General features: G+C 43.6%; 1 long non-coding RNA gene across 1 annotated transcript in view; it reads left to right on the forward strand.

Annotated features, from left to right (window-relative positions):
* Window positions 1-4282: 4282 nt before the first annotated feature.
* LOC124549689 overlaps window positions 4283-16819 on the forward strand; it is a 210228-nt gene continuing 197691 nt past the window's right edge. Inside the window, exon 1 of the long non-coding RNA XR_006967715.1 lies at window positions 4283-4313. This is a non-coding gene — a long non-coding RNA (uncharacterized LOC124549689). The remainder of the gene's footprint in view (window positions 4314-16819) is intronic.

Genomic DNA, 16819 nt, shown 5'->3' on the forward strand with positions numbered 1-16819 from the left:
TGAAGAAATTAGCGGATGAAGAAACACAAGTCCTTCAGTGCACAGTCTCCACACTCCAATTGGGTAGGGGACAGAAGTTTTAGCTTGAATATTTCAAAAAAGGGAAGCAATAAGAAAAGGGTGCCGGTTCACAAGAGCGTTGCATGTCAATTAAGGGTTTAAAAAAATTAAACTTACTTTGCACTGGACAGGCGCACCATGCGTCATTATACTAGGGATGGCGATTATCGCTGAAACAACTGATTTTCAGTTATACTTTTAACCTGTATTAAAAACACTCAAAATAATCGGTTTCTGAAATAACCGGGTCTTATCCCTATTATTTCCTCTAATAAATTTAGAAATCACGAAAGATTGAAAAATTTTGACTCCCCTCAGTTTCAAGATATACAGAATCAAAACGTTTAATTAAACAGGCAAATAAAAGAAAATTTAGTCCTTCCACCATTAGCTACCTTTTCGTAGAGTGATAAGTGGTTGAATACCACCAAAAAATTACTAATATCCTCCTACTGATTCTAATGTTTTGAAACTCTACTCAAAAATAATGTAATCGAGGACCATAGCACTAATTTCGACATTACGAGTAGTCAGTGCCAAAGAATGAAAACTCAAGGTTCAAGAATTATAATTTTCTTGTTAGTTGTCTATTTTGAAAAGCTGCAGGCAGATACAGGCATATTATGTAGACACAGGCATTAGATAGGGTAATTTCTGTTTTTATTGTATACTATATATGAAACGTTAAGTTTTAAGTTGTATGATGTCACAAGTTTGTTGTGACTCATACCCTTCTTTGCCTTTTAAACCAAATGGGGCATTGTACTTCACTGATAACAGTACTTCATAAAATACTTCCAGAGAGGGGATGGTGCCATTACGGCAAGTTGAAAAAGAGAGAGTAAGGAAGAAGTGACGGTGATATTTACGTGTATATGATCAACTAGCCGGTCGGAGTGGCCGAGCGGTTCTAGGCGCTTCAGTCTGGAACCGCGTGACCGCTACGGTCACAGGTTCGAATCCTGCCTCTGGCATGGATGTGTGTGATGTCCTTAGGTTAGTTAGGTTTAAGTAGTTCTTTGTTCTAGGGGACTGATGACCACAGATGTTGAGTCCCATAGTGCTCAGAGCCATTTGAACCAATATGATAAACTCCTTCCCTCAAAAATATTTATATTCTTCATACCTCCTCTGTGTTACCAGAGATGACGTATCACTGATCTCATTTGTACTAAGATTGCAGTACACGCGAGGTGCTTATTTGCCTCCACCGCCCTGAGTGGAATGTATAAGTTCTAACAAATGTTCACCAACCTGCAGTCTTCTATAGTTGTTATACCCTGCGCAGAAAACAGCACGTAGGTCGTGAATCTGTAATCTTGAGGTTGTAAGAAACTCTTAGCGAGAAACTGTTGTTTCAGAAATGATTACATTCACAATCTGTTTGTTTGTACAGGATACCACTAGCATTTTATTGGCAGAACACGATTAAGTTCCTTTTCAGAGTCACAAGCTATTTTTATTCTTGAACAAATTAATGAACTGCATATTTCCGCAATTACTATTACACTATTCTCAACTATACGTACAGTTAATCATATATAGCTAATAAAGTCTTAACTAATACTGACCGCGGCAGGCTACATGTCTGTCTTCCGACCCTGCCGAACCACTCTGATTTACACACTAGATACTGCTAGGTCTTAACTGATACCGCGGCGGACAACACGTCCGTCCTTCGAGACTGCCGAAACTGCTCTGATCTTACAGCCAAACCACTGCGCCCGCCATCCTAGTTAGGTGCGATCCGAAGAGCGCCGAAGTGCTTCGCTGCCTTTTCGTTTCGCAGTTTATTATTCTGCAGGTTATCAATACTTGTGAAATGATGGAATGATAGCACGCTATTGAGAGATGCTTTAATTTGAAACTCAAGTAAATACACAGTTTATTTTGCTAAAAATTAATAATAGAAGATTACCATTTTGGCGCGCAACTTCCGAACGCAGCAGCCAGTCACGGAGAAGGACCACAATCTAGGCGAACCGTACCGAACAAACCATCTGTCATCGGTGCTTCACACCACATTACGTCATCTTGCCACAGCTGCCTTCTGAACTGTTCTAAAAAAGTTTCTTGTAACCGAATATGATGGCTGCAGGGCCAAAAGTAGCCTATTACACTACTGCCCATTAAAATTGCTACACCACAAAGATGACGTGCAACAGGCGCGAAATTTAACCGACAGGAAGAAGATGCTGTGATACGCAAATGATTAGCTTTTCAGAGCATTCACACAAGGTTGGCGCCGGTGGCGACACCTAGAACGTGCTGACATAAGGAAAGTTTCCAACCGATTTCTCATACAGAAACAGAAGTTGACCGGCGTTGCCTGGTGAAACGTTGTTGTGATGCCTCGTCTAAGGAGGAGAAATACGTACCGTCATGTTTCCGACTTTGATAAAGGTCGGATTGTAGCCTATCGCGATTGCGATTTATCGTATCGCGATATTGCTGCACGCGATCCAATGACTGCTGGCAGAATATGGAATCGGACTGCTGGCAGAATATGGAATCGGTGGGTTCAGGAGGGTAATACGGAACGCCGTGCTGGATACCAACGGCCTTGAATCACTAGCAGTCGAGGTGACAGGCATCTTATCCGCATGGCTGTAACGGATCGTGCAGCCACGTCTCAATCCCTGAGTCAACAGATGGGGACGTTTGCAAGACAACAATCATCTGCACGAACAGTTCGACGACGTTTGCAGCAGCATGGACTATCAGCTCGGAGACCATGGCTGCGGATACCCTTCACGGTGCATCAGAGACAGGAGCACCTGCGATGGTGTACTCAATGACGAACCTGGGTGCACGAATGGCAAAACGTCATATTTTGGATGAATCCAGGTTCTGTTTACAGCATCATGATGGCCGCATCCCTGTTTGGCGACATCGCAATGAACGCACATTGGAAGCGTGTATTCGTCATCGCCATACTGGCGTATCACCCGGCGTGATGGTATGGGGTGCCATTGGTTACACGTCTCGGTCACCTCTTGTTCGCATTGACGGCACTTTGAACAGCGGATGTTACATTTCAGATGTGTTATGACCAGTGGCTATACCCTTCATTCGAGCCCTTCGAAACCCTACATTTCAGCAGGATAATGCGTTACCGCATGTTGCAGGTCCTGTACGGGCCTTTCTGGATACAGAAAATGTTCGATTGCTGCCCTGGCCAGCACATTCTGCAGATCTCTCACCAAATGGAAACGTCTGGTCAGTGGTGACCGAGCAACTGACTCGTCGCCATAAGCCAGTCACTACTCTTGATGAACTGTGGTATCATGTCGAAGCTGCATGGGCAGCTGTATCTTCCAAGCTCTGTTTGACTCAAAGCCCAGGCGTATCAAGGCCAGAGGTGGTTGTTCTGGGTACTGATTTCTCAGTATCTATGCACCCAAATTGCGTGAAAATGTAATCACATGTCAGTTCTAGTATAATATATTTGTCCAATGAATACTCGTTTATCATCTGCATTTCTTCTTGGTGTAGCAATTTTAATGGCCAGTAGTGTACATCATTCTGTAATGCAAATGATGTCCAACGACAACAGCGGGAAGCTACCATATATACCATGTAGGACAAGTTTTGCACGCTGCAGGTACACGCGTACCAGGTAACAGGCCACGCCACGTGGTAACAGGTACCTTACTGTCTCAGCAGTGCTGTACCAGTTTTATGCCATATGTGTATTGGTCTCTTCTGTCGTCATTATTATTAAAACAGCACGGGCCGCTTTTCCCATTTTCCTCAAAACCGCAATGTTTCAAAGCAATGGAAATTTTACGAATAGTGTTCACTGTTTTTTTTTTCAAGGTTTATTTAAAAAATAAAAACTTTAGCACTGCCGTGATGGCTAATTGACGCTTCAGTTTTCATACCCGTCTGTTAGTACAGCATAAAGAACAGCTATTATAGCCGAGACCAAACAAATAAAGAAAAATACCGGTTATTCGGAACTAAGATACAGGTATCGGTTTTAACCGGTCGGTTTTTCCCATCCTTCCTTATACTGACCCTGCTCCAGAGTAAAAAACATATTTCAAATCAAAAGTCGCGTGATCGCATATACTTCTGAAGTTGCTGCCGCACAATGAAGCGTGCTACGGTAAGTGCAGATGCAGATGTGAGTGTGGAACAGGCGCGCTTGCTTGGGGTACGGGTAGTGGGGGCAGCGGCGCCTTCTTAAGGGAGAGGCGGCCGACCGCATGGGGCAGTCCTTCGTCGTCTTCCCGCACAGCACCGGGCAGGTGAGTCCATACCGGCCGCCGCCTCTGCGTGCCGCATTCGCAGCAACCAGTAGCTCTGCAGTTCGCTGATCTTTTGTTCATTCAACACTGTCGTGCCTCTGCAATTTATTTATGTGAGTTGGAAATTTCGCTCCGAGAGCAATGGTTGCGTTCCACGTGACTTCCCTGCGACTGCTTATCGGTGGCTTCACCTAAAGAGCCTATGCTGGGTGTTTACTATTCGGTTCACACGAAATGGACGAGTAGACGAAATGCAACAAACAAATAATAAACATAGGTCCGTAAATCGTGGACCAGCTCAATTTTTTTTCCGGATATCTGAAGGCTTTGGTGTATTCGACTCTTGTTAACAGTGCCTATGAACTCGGAGAACGTGTTGTAGGTAATTGTCTGAGTTTTCGGTACACGACTGGGACTTTTGAACGTCTTTTGGCATGACTGAGATGTGCCGAAGCCTATCTTCACACGAACACTTGTTGTAATGTGTTTATCTTAAGTGCATACCTGCGATTTGAATCGGCGGGGATTTTGTTATAAGATGTTCATGTACTCAGTCGTAATACGCCATATCGGGAAAAAAGCTTGGTTTCCGGTTCTATGTGCAGCAGGACTATTTCCTTGTCCCGTTGTGTTCTACTCTCCCCTTTCGTTTAGACTACATGGATCCACTACCTTAACAGGTTGGGACGTATGGATGTGTTTCAGAATTACAGCTTATATCATACATTATTACAATGGTAGACTATCGCCGGCCTCGCTGGTCTAGCGGTTCTGGCGCTGCAGTCCGGAACCGCGGGACTGCTACGGTCGCAGGTTCGAATCCTGCCTCGGGCATGGGTGTGTGTGATGTCCTTAGGTTAGTTAGGTTTAAGTAGTTCTAAGTTCTAGGGGACTTATGACCTAAGATGTTGAGTCCCATAGTGCTCAGAGCCATTTTTTTGGTAGACTATCGTCTGAGTAGATTTATGTTCACCAGTAAAAGGCAAAAGCTCGTCTTTACTTCCATTGTTCGCCAACACAGAGTGGGAGAGATTTTTGTGGAAACACTTGGGTTACCTGTTGATGTATCGTATTTCTGTCAATTATTGCATATGAGGAGCCAGAGGAAAGAATCTCCAGATCAGCCACTTTTTACGAAACTCTAGAAAAAGCGATTTAATGTTTGAACTGTGATTACATCAATACATAACAACATACAGCACTTTTTATTTCATAAGTTAGACATCTCAGGGTGCATCGAATGTGGAAATAGCGTTATTTGCACCAGGAGTGTTCCCAGAATGCAATAATTTCCCAAAATGCTCTCAAACGTCTCTCTGTAAGAGGAAAGGAACAGTTAAGCAAACCAGACGCAATAATCACGACTAAACGAATTTCTGGTTGTGATAATACAGCGGCAGTACTCATATTCACGTATATTTAGCTGTGAGGCAGCTGACTGAAAAAATTCACAGTTCCGGGACGGCAAAAACTTAATCAGGCTTTGCAATTCTTTATATTTTTGCCTGGAAATTGGAAGGAGATCTAGAATAAAGAATAGAATTGTTTGATTTACATTGCAGCAAACGTAACTGCCAAGCTATTGTACACTTGACAAGTAAGGAATCATGAACCTAAAAATACAATTGCATGCACATATAGACAGTTCAAGCAGCCCATCCATGAGGTTGATATCGCCACGGTGTCCTTATATTGCCATTCTGCATTCCTCCGTGATAAATTGTTTGGTATTATAGCATTACGTAGTAGCTGGATTCAGATAATATTATCTCAATTTCCTGTGCTTTGAAAAGGCATTTTGCAGCGTACTTTGAGTCAAAGAGCGTTTTCCGTGTCTTGATTAACACTGATCACAGTCCAAGAAGGTGGCCCACACCTGGATGCTTCTATCATTTCCTTGAAATCTTCAAGTGTTTCCATGACCGCTCACAGGGAACGTTATTTTCATCTTCTTCAGGCCACTAATTTGAGAGTTACATAATGAAGGAAGAGGTTGACGGAGAAGTTTTTATTTTGACCACCAGAGGAATCACAAAATATATTTACAGTACGTCCCAGGAGGAACAGGCAGTATTCGTGGATATGATAGGAGCGGTTATTCTTAGAAAAAACATCCAATAAACGTTGGGTCTAAACTGTATACCATAAGAGCTATGGCCATTTTTTCAACTTCGCAACTGTGAAATACATCTATTCTACTGAACATGTCTTGATAGCTCGGAAGATGTGCATTAAGCCCATCTTTGCTGGACAATATTTTCTTCATGGAAGTGGCCGTTACAAGTAAATAGACTTCCAAGAATTTTGAAGCAACTAAGGAACGACGGAAAACGGATGAAACGACGATATTTTTTTTCTTGTTTTGGTCCATATTATTTCCTCCCAAAACATGGAAAGCAAAGAGCTAGCAGTAGAAGATATTTGTTTCACAATTTCGAAGGTGAAGAAGTGCTCATATTTCTTAAGCCTTGAGGTCTGCGTTTTAAATCCCACGCCCTCTAGCCTATTTTGCTTCGAATGATCGCTCCTGTCTTGAACATTGACCGTTCCTCGCGGGACATCCTTTATAGAGCTTTCCAATTTCCCCATTCAAGGCACGAGTGGTGAAGTGAAAAAGGAATGACGTCACTTCATTTGTACCCTTTCTCTTGGTGCATTCAGCATAAACATAAAAAAGGATTCACCTGTCATAAGGACATGGATATTGAACGAAATTTTGAAAGTTGTCGCTTAAAGTAAAAGTCACTGGTTGCTATATTTCGCAGGGATACATTTTTGCAAACTCTGTGCAGATACTCCCCTTATTTCTATTTTCTCTTGCCTCCAGTTTACTAGTGTGCAGGGGTGGGGGAAGAATGCAAAATAATTCTGTTTGCTCTGCCTTCTCGTGGCCGGACAAGTCACCACTGACTTGCTTGCTTCTTTCCCCAGAGAAAATGACTTACCTGGTTCTTTCTCCTTACAGCAAAACATTGGAAGCTAGTAGCTCTCGCTTTGTTTTTTCCCAATTTTAGCCTGCGAACATCTGCGTGTGATCAGTCTGAATTGAGCTGTAGCCATAACTCAGTTTTGGGGAAAAGTGACTTACCTGGTCCTTTCCTCTGATTCGTTATATGGTCGCTAGGAATATAACTCAATACACATCTCTTAAGGGGCCCTCATACGCTCAATACTTATTGCACAATAATATTGTGTCAAACTATTGCGCATGGGTGCGAGCCCAAGAACGGCGCAATATTTATGCTCGGGGACGCGGCGGTTGGAACTCTGCCTTCGTAGCGAACACGTCGGTGGTTGACGACTTGGAATTCGTATGCACTACGACTGACTTCCTTGTCTTACGGAACACAAGTAGAAATTACGTATAACGGACGAAATAAGTGCGAAAAGCTTCAAGTAAATATTTCAATGGAACACACGCTCATTCACTGCAGCACAGATTCGTAAACCAGAACAACAACTAATTACAAATTAAACAACTGAACTGCGTGATTTATCGTGTACATGCGCTGTTTCCTACGTATTTTTCTACTCTGATAACGTTGCACACGAAATAAAACCATTATTTACTGACTACTGATTGAAAACTTACCTGATCTCTTGTTGGTGGTCAGATAACACTTGCATGGAAAAAGAAGCATGTATGCGTACTAAAAATCTGACCTGATCTTATTTGTCAACTCTGAAAACTGCTACAAGTAAAATAAGCATTGTTGCTTATTGTCATAACATCATGATCTTCCATTTCCTATGCTGTTGTGGACGAGGAGGTATCTGGCGTTTCCTAAACGCCGGCCGCGGTGGTCTAGCGGCTCTAGGCGCTCAGTCCGGAACCGCGGGACAGCTACGGTCGCAGGTTCGAATCCTGCCTCGGGCATGGATGTGTGTGATGTCCTTAGGTTAGTTAGGTTTAATTAGTTCTAAGTTCTAGGCGACTGATGACCTCAGAAGTTAAGTCGCATAGTGCTCAGAGCCATTTGTTTCCTAAACAGTCAGTTCTCAAAGTGCCGCGCGGTGCTCTAATTCTCCAGCACACTCCCTGATCCTTTGTCATTTACTTTTACATGTTCTTTGCGGAAATTCTTTCGGAGTGAACTGAATTTCACCCGGTCTCGGCAGGAACTGCCGTTTTTTGCGCTGTACCACCCTTACACGGTACTAGATACTGAGCGAGCGCCAATATTTTTAAAGCTCACCAGAATCCATTGCTCCACTTTATTTTGGATTGATGCAGCAACATTTAAATATATTGTGCAAATCGTCAATGACGCTCTCGGACGGTTAATATTACTGTGCAATACTCAGAATTGCGCAATGAATATTGATCGTGTGAAGGCCGGTGTACGCGACAAGACGTGAAAATGAACGAAAAATGTTTCTTGAATGTAAATTGGTGTAAGTGCGTCACTGTACTGCAAAGAATAAAGTAAAATAAAAACAATAAACATATCTTTCACATTTGAGTTCCACCATTCACTTGAACCTTCACTGCGCTTAATCACATGGAAGATGCTCCTCGGTATTGAGTGAATCTGGTTGTGCAAGTTGTCAATTGAAATGGAGACCACTATTTCCGTACAGAATTATTCGGCTCACTTAGTACAAAGTCGTTATTCATCCAAGTAGGGTGTCATCAAACTCCTTATGCACCTGAATCAATTCTGATTCCAGTAGACCTATGTAAGTAGCAGATGTCTTCCTGGTATTTGTACATTCCAGATTCAATCTACCTTGTGCAGAACGATCGCCAGATCAGAATACTTGCGCCTAATAATTTCAGCTCATTCAGGAACGAAGATTAGGACTTAACGTCCCGTCGACAGTGAAGTCTAGAGTCGGAACACACAGACTGATTTTGGGAGGATACGCAAACCTCATTCAGAATCTTGGGACGAGAATTTGAACAGCCTCCCCGGAGTCTGGGAGCGTTGCCATAACCAGTGTGCCACCTCGCCCAGTTTGCCTGTTAGCATTTAGTCCTTTGTACGTATCGTTGTACCAGTAGGCTAATACCGAAATCCAAATAAATCTTCTTTACGTCGCTCAATATCATTTACCTGTTTCGGAGAGTAAGGGAACCTTTCTTTCCTTTCTATGGACGTCGTTGTAAAGTAGTTCGTGTAGGCATTTCTAGCATTCATCTGCTGCCGTAGTTTATTTTGCACGTCTGAATATGACTATTATAATGAAAATAATCACTGTTTAAGAGGACACACATAAGTTCTCTCTCTTGTTCCGCTCAGATTTAATTGTTTGAGCGTTCATTCAACTGCCGGTTTCAAAAAACTAGCGATAACACAACTTGAACGTTCTAAGTCCTTGAAGATTTGATGACTGGAGAGGTCCAACTCATTTTAGCGTCACACTTCCCTTCTCTGCATGGGTCAGATGCATTAGTCGGGGAAATAAAGTTTACCGATTTCCATCATTTTTCTGTTTACTTATTCTTGTGGCTGATGGCCCGGTACAAGACTCTCTAGTTTACATCATTTTTGCAGCTTGAACGGTAAGTGGCTAACTGTCAATGCTTTGTGTGGGTGATTGCGGTGAGTGCGTATTGTTTCTGGTTTCACTTGCTGTTGTTGTTGACGAAGATTATGATAATGGAAAGGGCGAATCCTGTGGCTGGCACCTAGTTTACTCGTCTTTATATAGTAACATCACCGGGGCAGGCCTCCCGTGACGTAGTTTCCGCAACAGGGGCGCACAACCCGTTTTTCCACGCTGTGGCTGCCAGGACCTCAACAAAAGAGGAGAGACCGCCGCTTCACCAGGAGAGGCAAGGCCCGCTGGCGCTATCCCATTATCAGCGGAAGGCACTGGCTCACACCTAGGTACTGCCATTAGCAAGTCAGAGCTTCAGATCTTGGCACCACTACATGACCACTTTGTGTTAGGTCGGCATTTTCTGCGAGTTATGACGGTAGTGGGAGAAACTTTCCAGCTCCGTGAAGCGCTTAAGACATCAGAAAACCGTCCTGACATTTCACCACAGACGCAATTCGCAGTGGCCCCCTCAAGTCAGTCGATAGCTGCCAACGCAGATTTTAGCTGATCGTGAACAACAACAACTCCACCATTAAGATCTCTTAACGACCACAATCCCTAAGCCATGTTCATGCAAAGACAAAAACAAGTGAAGTAATTAAAAGCACTAGTTATTGGTTACTTCTACAGAGTACAATGCCCAACTTAGTTACTGCGGCTACTCCAAGTGGTGCTGTTGGTAACTTCTGCTGAATCCGCAACATATGGCGCAGTACCTGATCTGCTAATCAGAAATTTTACGCCACCACTGCAACACCCCTAACTTCTCAATTCCTGATGATAGCATCTTCGGCTACGGGGGTGGGTATTAGCGTCCATAAGACAGGATTTTTTCGTTTTTATGTTATACTGTGGCATTACAAAGCGAACACACGTATAGTGTTGTACTCGTAGGAATCCTGTGTAATTTTGGACGCAACTACAATACACATGCAAATAACCATTTTGTTAACTGCGGCATTCAGGTGCTAGCCGAGCGGTTCTAGGCGCTTCAGTCTGGAACCACGCGACTACTGCTACAGTCGCAGTTTCGAATCCTGCCTCGGGCATGGATGTGTGTGATGTCCTTAGGTTAGTTAGGTTTAAGTACAGGGTGACACACGGGAGATGGACGGTTTTGAACAGCGTAGTACTGTGGGCGTGGTGATGGGAGGTGGTCGTGGTGGGTATAGTTCTGATCCACACAAGACGCCATTTCATTTACTCAGTCACTATGGAGCAGTGGGACTTGCAACGTCGAGTGTTTGTCTATGACAGTTTCGTGAAAAGTGGTGAGTCTATTATTGCTAGGCAGCGATTGTTTCGCGCACGGTTTAATGTCGGTCGACATGGAGCTGTTCCGAGCCGTAACACAATCCTCAGATTGGTGGAGAACTCCAGATCAACTGGAAACGTACTGGATAAGAAGCATCCTGGCCCGAGTCGCAGAGTAACGACACCAGAAAATGTTGAAAGAGTAAGGCAAGCGGCAGTTAGAAGCCCAGGACGGTCAGCTAGACATCATGCTAGTGAGATACGAATCAGTCGTGAAGCGGTTAGACGAATTTTGCATAAAGAATTAAAATTCCATCCCTACAAAATGCTCAGTGCCCAACAACTTAAGGAAACTGATTTTGCTGTACGAGAAGACTTCGCTTACAGAATGCAATTGATCTTGGGATCGAATGAAAATGAAATTTTTTTGATGAGCGATGAAGCTCATTTTCATTTAAATGGGACCGTGAATAAGCAAAACCTACGTCACTGGGCTCCAGAGCATTCACACCTTATCCACCAGCGTCCTCTACACTCAGAAAAAGTAACAGTCTGGTGTGCACTTGGCTCTGTTGGCATTATTGGACCTTATTTTTTTGAAGAGAACAGGGTCACAGTTACTGTTAATTCGGCTTGTTACATTCGTGTGCTTGAAACATTCTTGAAACCAGAACTAAGAAGGCGACGAATCCCTTTAAAGCGCGTTTGGTTCCAGCAGGATAGGGCAACCTCGCACACCGCAAACACTTCAATGACAGTTCTTAGACGCATGTTTCCTGGCCTGATTATCTCACGTTTTGGCAATGTTCCTTGGCCTCCCAGGTCTCCCGACTTGTCAGTATGTGATTTCTTTCTGTGGGAGGTACCTTAAGAACGGTGTCTATAACCACAAAACACGAAATTTTGATGAGTTGAAGAATGTAAGCCTTCAAGAAATTGCTGCCATCCCTGCGGCGATTTTAGTCCGTGTGATGGAGGATTTTGAGAAGAGACTTGAGTCCTGCATTCGAAATGATGGACATCACCTTGACGACATTATTTTTCACAAATAACTTTGCTAACTAAAATGGCAAATAATGAGCTTTGATTTTGTGTAAACAAACATGCATTAATTTTAAAGTCGGCTGAGTATTATTTCATTGAAAACCGTCCATCACCATGTAGTTCTAAGTTCAGATGTTAAGTCCCATAGTGCTCAGAACCATTTGAACCATTTTTGACACGGCGCGCGGTATGTCATGTTAGCTTTCTGATGAATTACGAGACACTTTTGAGGTGGTAGACAAATGTCTCTGGTTACACCTGCTACTAGTCAACGTCCATTAAATGTTGTAGCTTACTTCAGGCTGCAACTAAATTAATTCGTCTGCCTGTTTGGAGTGACAGAGTGCGAGTTCGGTTTGCAGAGATTTTAGGTTTTTAGGGTAGTAAGGGGAGGGAGGGACTTGATGGATTGGAAGCACTGACACTCACGTGCCTTTTTTTGGGCCTGCCCTGGCTAATGTCTTTATCTGTTCTTCTCGTGTATCTGAAACGACCTAAAAGGCGGAACTGTGCGATCTTCTTCAGTTAAGCGATTTCAGGATACAGCATTTAATAATTCGGAGACAGCATGAGAGATTAGAAGGGTGATTATCGATTTTTGGCGACGTTTACACAGGAATTAAATTCTCTTAGTTGGTTCAGTCCATGCATCATCAGATGCTAACGATTTTTTTAATAAAAACGTCCAGATCGTGTAATACATTTTTTTTACGTCGTTCAGCTACTGCCCCATCAGATCTGTAATTAAGATTAGAGAAACGTAAGGGTGAGAGCTGTTTATTATACAGGTTGGACAAAACCAGTCTGGCACATAAAATATTTCATGCACCATAAGCCTCAGGTGCAGAAGGTGTAAGTTGGGTTGCTTATCTTAAGGCACATGAAATATTTTCAGGGCCACTTTTTCACGGAGGTGACGAAAGTGCACATATACAGATGGCAGAAGTATCGCGTACACAAGGTATAAAAAGGCAGCGCACTGGCGGAGCTGTCTTTTGAACGCAGGTGATTCATGTGAAAAGGTTTCCACCCTGATTATGACCGCACGACGGGCATTAACGGAGACTTCGAACGTGAAGCTAGACGCATGGAACGTTCCAGTTCGGAAATCTTAGGGAATTCAAGAGTTTGCCGAGAATGCCAAATTTCAGACATTACTTCTCTCCACAGACAACGCAGCGACCTAAGGCCTTCACTTAACGACTGAGAGCAGCGCCGTAGAGTTGTTAGTGCTAGCAGACAAGCAATACCAAATGAAATAACCGCAGAAATCAATGTGGGACGTACGACGAACGTATTGGTTAGGACATTGCAGCAAAATTTGGCGTTAATGGGCTATGTCAGCAGGCGACAGACGCGAGTATGTTTGCTAACTCACGACATCGCCTGTAGCGCCTCACCAGACCTCGTGATCATATCGGTTGGACCCTTGACGAATCGAAAACCGTGGCCTGGTCAGATGAGTCCCGATTTCAGTTGGTAAGAGCCGATGGTGGAGTTCGAGTGTGGCGCAGACCATACGAAGCAATGGACCCAAGACGTCAACAAGGGATTGTATAAGCTGTTGGTGGCTCCACAATGGTGTGGGCTGTGTTTACACGGAATGGACTGCGTCCTCTGGTCTAGCTGAACCAAACATTGACTGGGAATGGCTATGTTCAGCTATCTGGAGACCATTCGCAGTCATTCATGCACTTCGTGTTTCCAAACAACAACGGAATTTTTATGTACGACAGCCGGCCGAAGTGGCCGAGTGGTTCTCGGCGCTACAGTCTGGAACCGCAGGTTCGAATCCTGCCTCGGGCATGGATGTGTGTGATATCCTTAGGTTAGTTAGGTTTAAGTAGTTCTAAGTTCTAGTGGACTGATGACCTCAGAAGTTAAGTCCCATAGTTCTCAGAGCCATTTGAACCATTTTTATGGATGACAACACGCCCCACAATGGGCCACAACTGTTAGCGACTGGTTTGAAGAACATTCAGGGCAGTTCGAGCAAATGATTTGCCCATCCACATTGCCCGATATGAATCCCAACGAACGTTTATGAAACATAAGCGAGAGATCAGTTCGTGCAAAAAATCCTGCACTGGCAACATTATCGCAACTATGGATCGCTATAAAGACAGCACGGCTCAATATTTCTGCAGGGGACTTTGAGCGAGTTGTTGAGTCCATGCCATTTCGAGTTGCTCCACTACTTCGGGCAAAAGGAGGGCCGACACGATATCAGGAGACGTCCCCTGACTTTCACCACGTTAGTGTATTTTCCTCGACCTTATCAGTCTACAAAGGACGAAAACGTAAAACCCAACAGAGCAAATACAACTTCTATAATCACAACAACATATTAAGACAAAATGTATTTCATATAAACCCATTTCATATAAACTCATTTAAACCGTGTCTTATAATTTGAGATTGAATGATTATAATTTTAAAGAGTGACTGTCATTTTACAAGCAAGAATTTAAAAAATGAAAAGAAATGAAGTCCCCACACTATCGCTACCTCTCTGGTGATACCATCTCTCTAGTAGCATTAGCATCATAGTAAAAAAAAAAAGTTCAATTGACAGTGGCCACCCCACTTAGGCTTAAGTTCAGCTGCTCGACATGGAGCGTTGTAAAACAACAGGTTCAAAGTCTTGGTGAGCGAAATTTTTAAATTTTTTTCAATATTTTATGTTTTCGTCCTTCGTATCCCAATAATGGACAACGAACATCCATCGTTCTCATATTCCTTTAATGACAATTACACGTCTCATAATGGCAGTAGCCGAAAAGACGTTATAAATCAAGTAATTTATTAACTGATATAGACTGTTTCCTTCACAACATATCCACAATGATCGCTGACTCATTCAAGAAATTTATTGCCTTAATTAATAAGGATCCAAAGGTGCCCCGGAAATCCAGAGCCATAAGCACCATGACCGTTATTACAGAATGGGAAGGCGCCATGGTGAAATTAGCCATTGTCAAATTCAGAGTGTGGAAATTATGGCACGCTGAATTTGTTTTTGATCCACGTATAGTATCTGATGATGAAATAGTATTGACTTGAAATCTACTGTGAACGAACTGAACATCTAAACAAACTGCATAGTGAAGCTGTATGGAAAAATCGACAGTATTACCAGAATAAATTGAACAACAAGTAATAAAAGCTTTGTGGATGTTCTACTCCCAAAAAAACGTTGCGAAATAGTGTTTGCTTTCATACATACGAGGGCTGTTCAGAAAGTAAGGTCCGACTGGGCATGAAACGGAAACCACAGTGAAAACCCGATGAATCTTTACACAGATGTGTTGGGCAGTTCTCTACTCTCTAGTATGCCCGTCGATCGCGTCACATCGCTCCTTTCAATACTGAGCGCACAGTTAGCACATGCATATGCATAGACAAATAATGTCTCCTGCAAGGTATGAGGCCCCGGTGACAGATTTCGCCTGATGTCATGCATCCCACGTAACATAACTGTCATGCGCTTCCTTCTCCAAGACAATTCTCAGCTGTGCGCTGTAGGTGCAATGAAGATGTTCCTGCAGCGTTTTCGATGGGAAGTGTTTGATCACGTACAATATAGACTGTAATCGGCTCTCTCTGAATTTTAGCTCTGCTAACGTCCGCCCGCGGTAACTGAGTGGTCACCGCGACAGAATGTTAATTCTAAGGGCTCGGGTTCGATTCCCGGCTGGGTCGGTGAGTTTCTCCGCTCAGGGACTGGGTGTTGTGTTACCTTAATCATCATCATTTCATCCCCATCGACGCGCAAGTCACCAAAGTGGCGTCAAATCGAAAGGCTTGTACCCAGCTAACGGTCTACCCGACGGGAGCCCATAGTCACAAGACACTTATTTTATCTCTGCTAACATTAGCGGCTGGCTCTGAAGACAATATTTTGGCACAGACAATGAGCTGTAGGTCATCGCAGAAATTTGGCGGAAAGCACAAGCGGCTGCCTTCTATGACGAGGGTACTGAAAGGTTACAGTTGGTGCAACGCTACGAGTCGGATCGGCGCCTATCTAGAGATGTAACTGGAAGACGTTGCCAACTGTTTCAAACGAAACATTTTTGATTTTCAAAGTGGTTTCTATTTCGCGACCTGTCGTATCTTACTTTTCGGTTAGCCCTCTATGAAACACACACACACACACACACACACACACACACACACACACGCACACACACACACACACAGAGAGAGAGAGAGAGAGAGAGAGAGAGAGAGAGAGAGGGAGGGAGGTTGAAATGGCTCTGAGCACTATGGGACTTAACTTCTGAGGTCATCAGTCCCCTAGAACTTATAACTACTTAAACCTAACTAACCTAAGGACATCACAGACATCCATGCCCGAGGTAGGATTCGAACCTGCGACCGTAGCGGTCGCACGGTTCCAGACCGTAGCGCCTAGAACCGTTCGGCCACCCTGGCCGGCAGAGAGAGAGAGAGAGAGAGAGAGTGAGAGGGGCGGGGGGATAGATAGATTGAGAGAGAGAGAGAGAGAGAGAGAGATAGAGAGCGAGTAACGAAACTACATGTACAAAATTTTAGAGTGTTTAAAGGCGACGAAAAAATATTTTTTTATGTCACAAAAATTTCAAAAGTGAACTGTCTTCCCGCTAGGAGTGACGTTCAGAGACGTTTCGTGGCTTGAA

Source organism: Schistocerca americana, chromosome 1 (assembly GCF_021461395.2).
Source record: "Schistocerca americana isolate TAMUIC-IGC-003095 chromosome 1, iqSchAmer2.1, whole genome shotgun sequence".
Taxonomy (NCBI): Eukaryota; Metazoa; Arthropoda; class Insecta; order Orthoptera; family Acrididae; genus Schistocerca; species Schistocerca americana.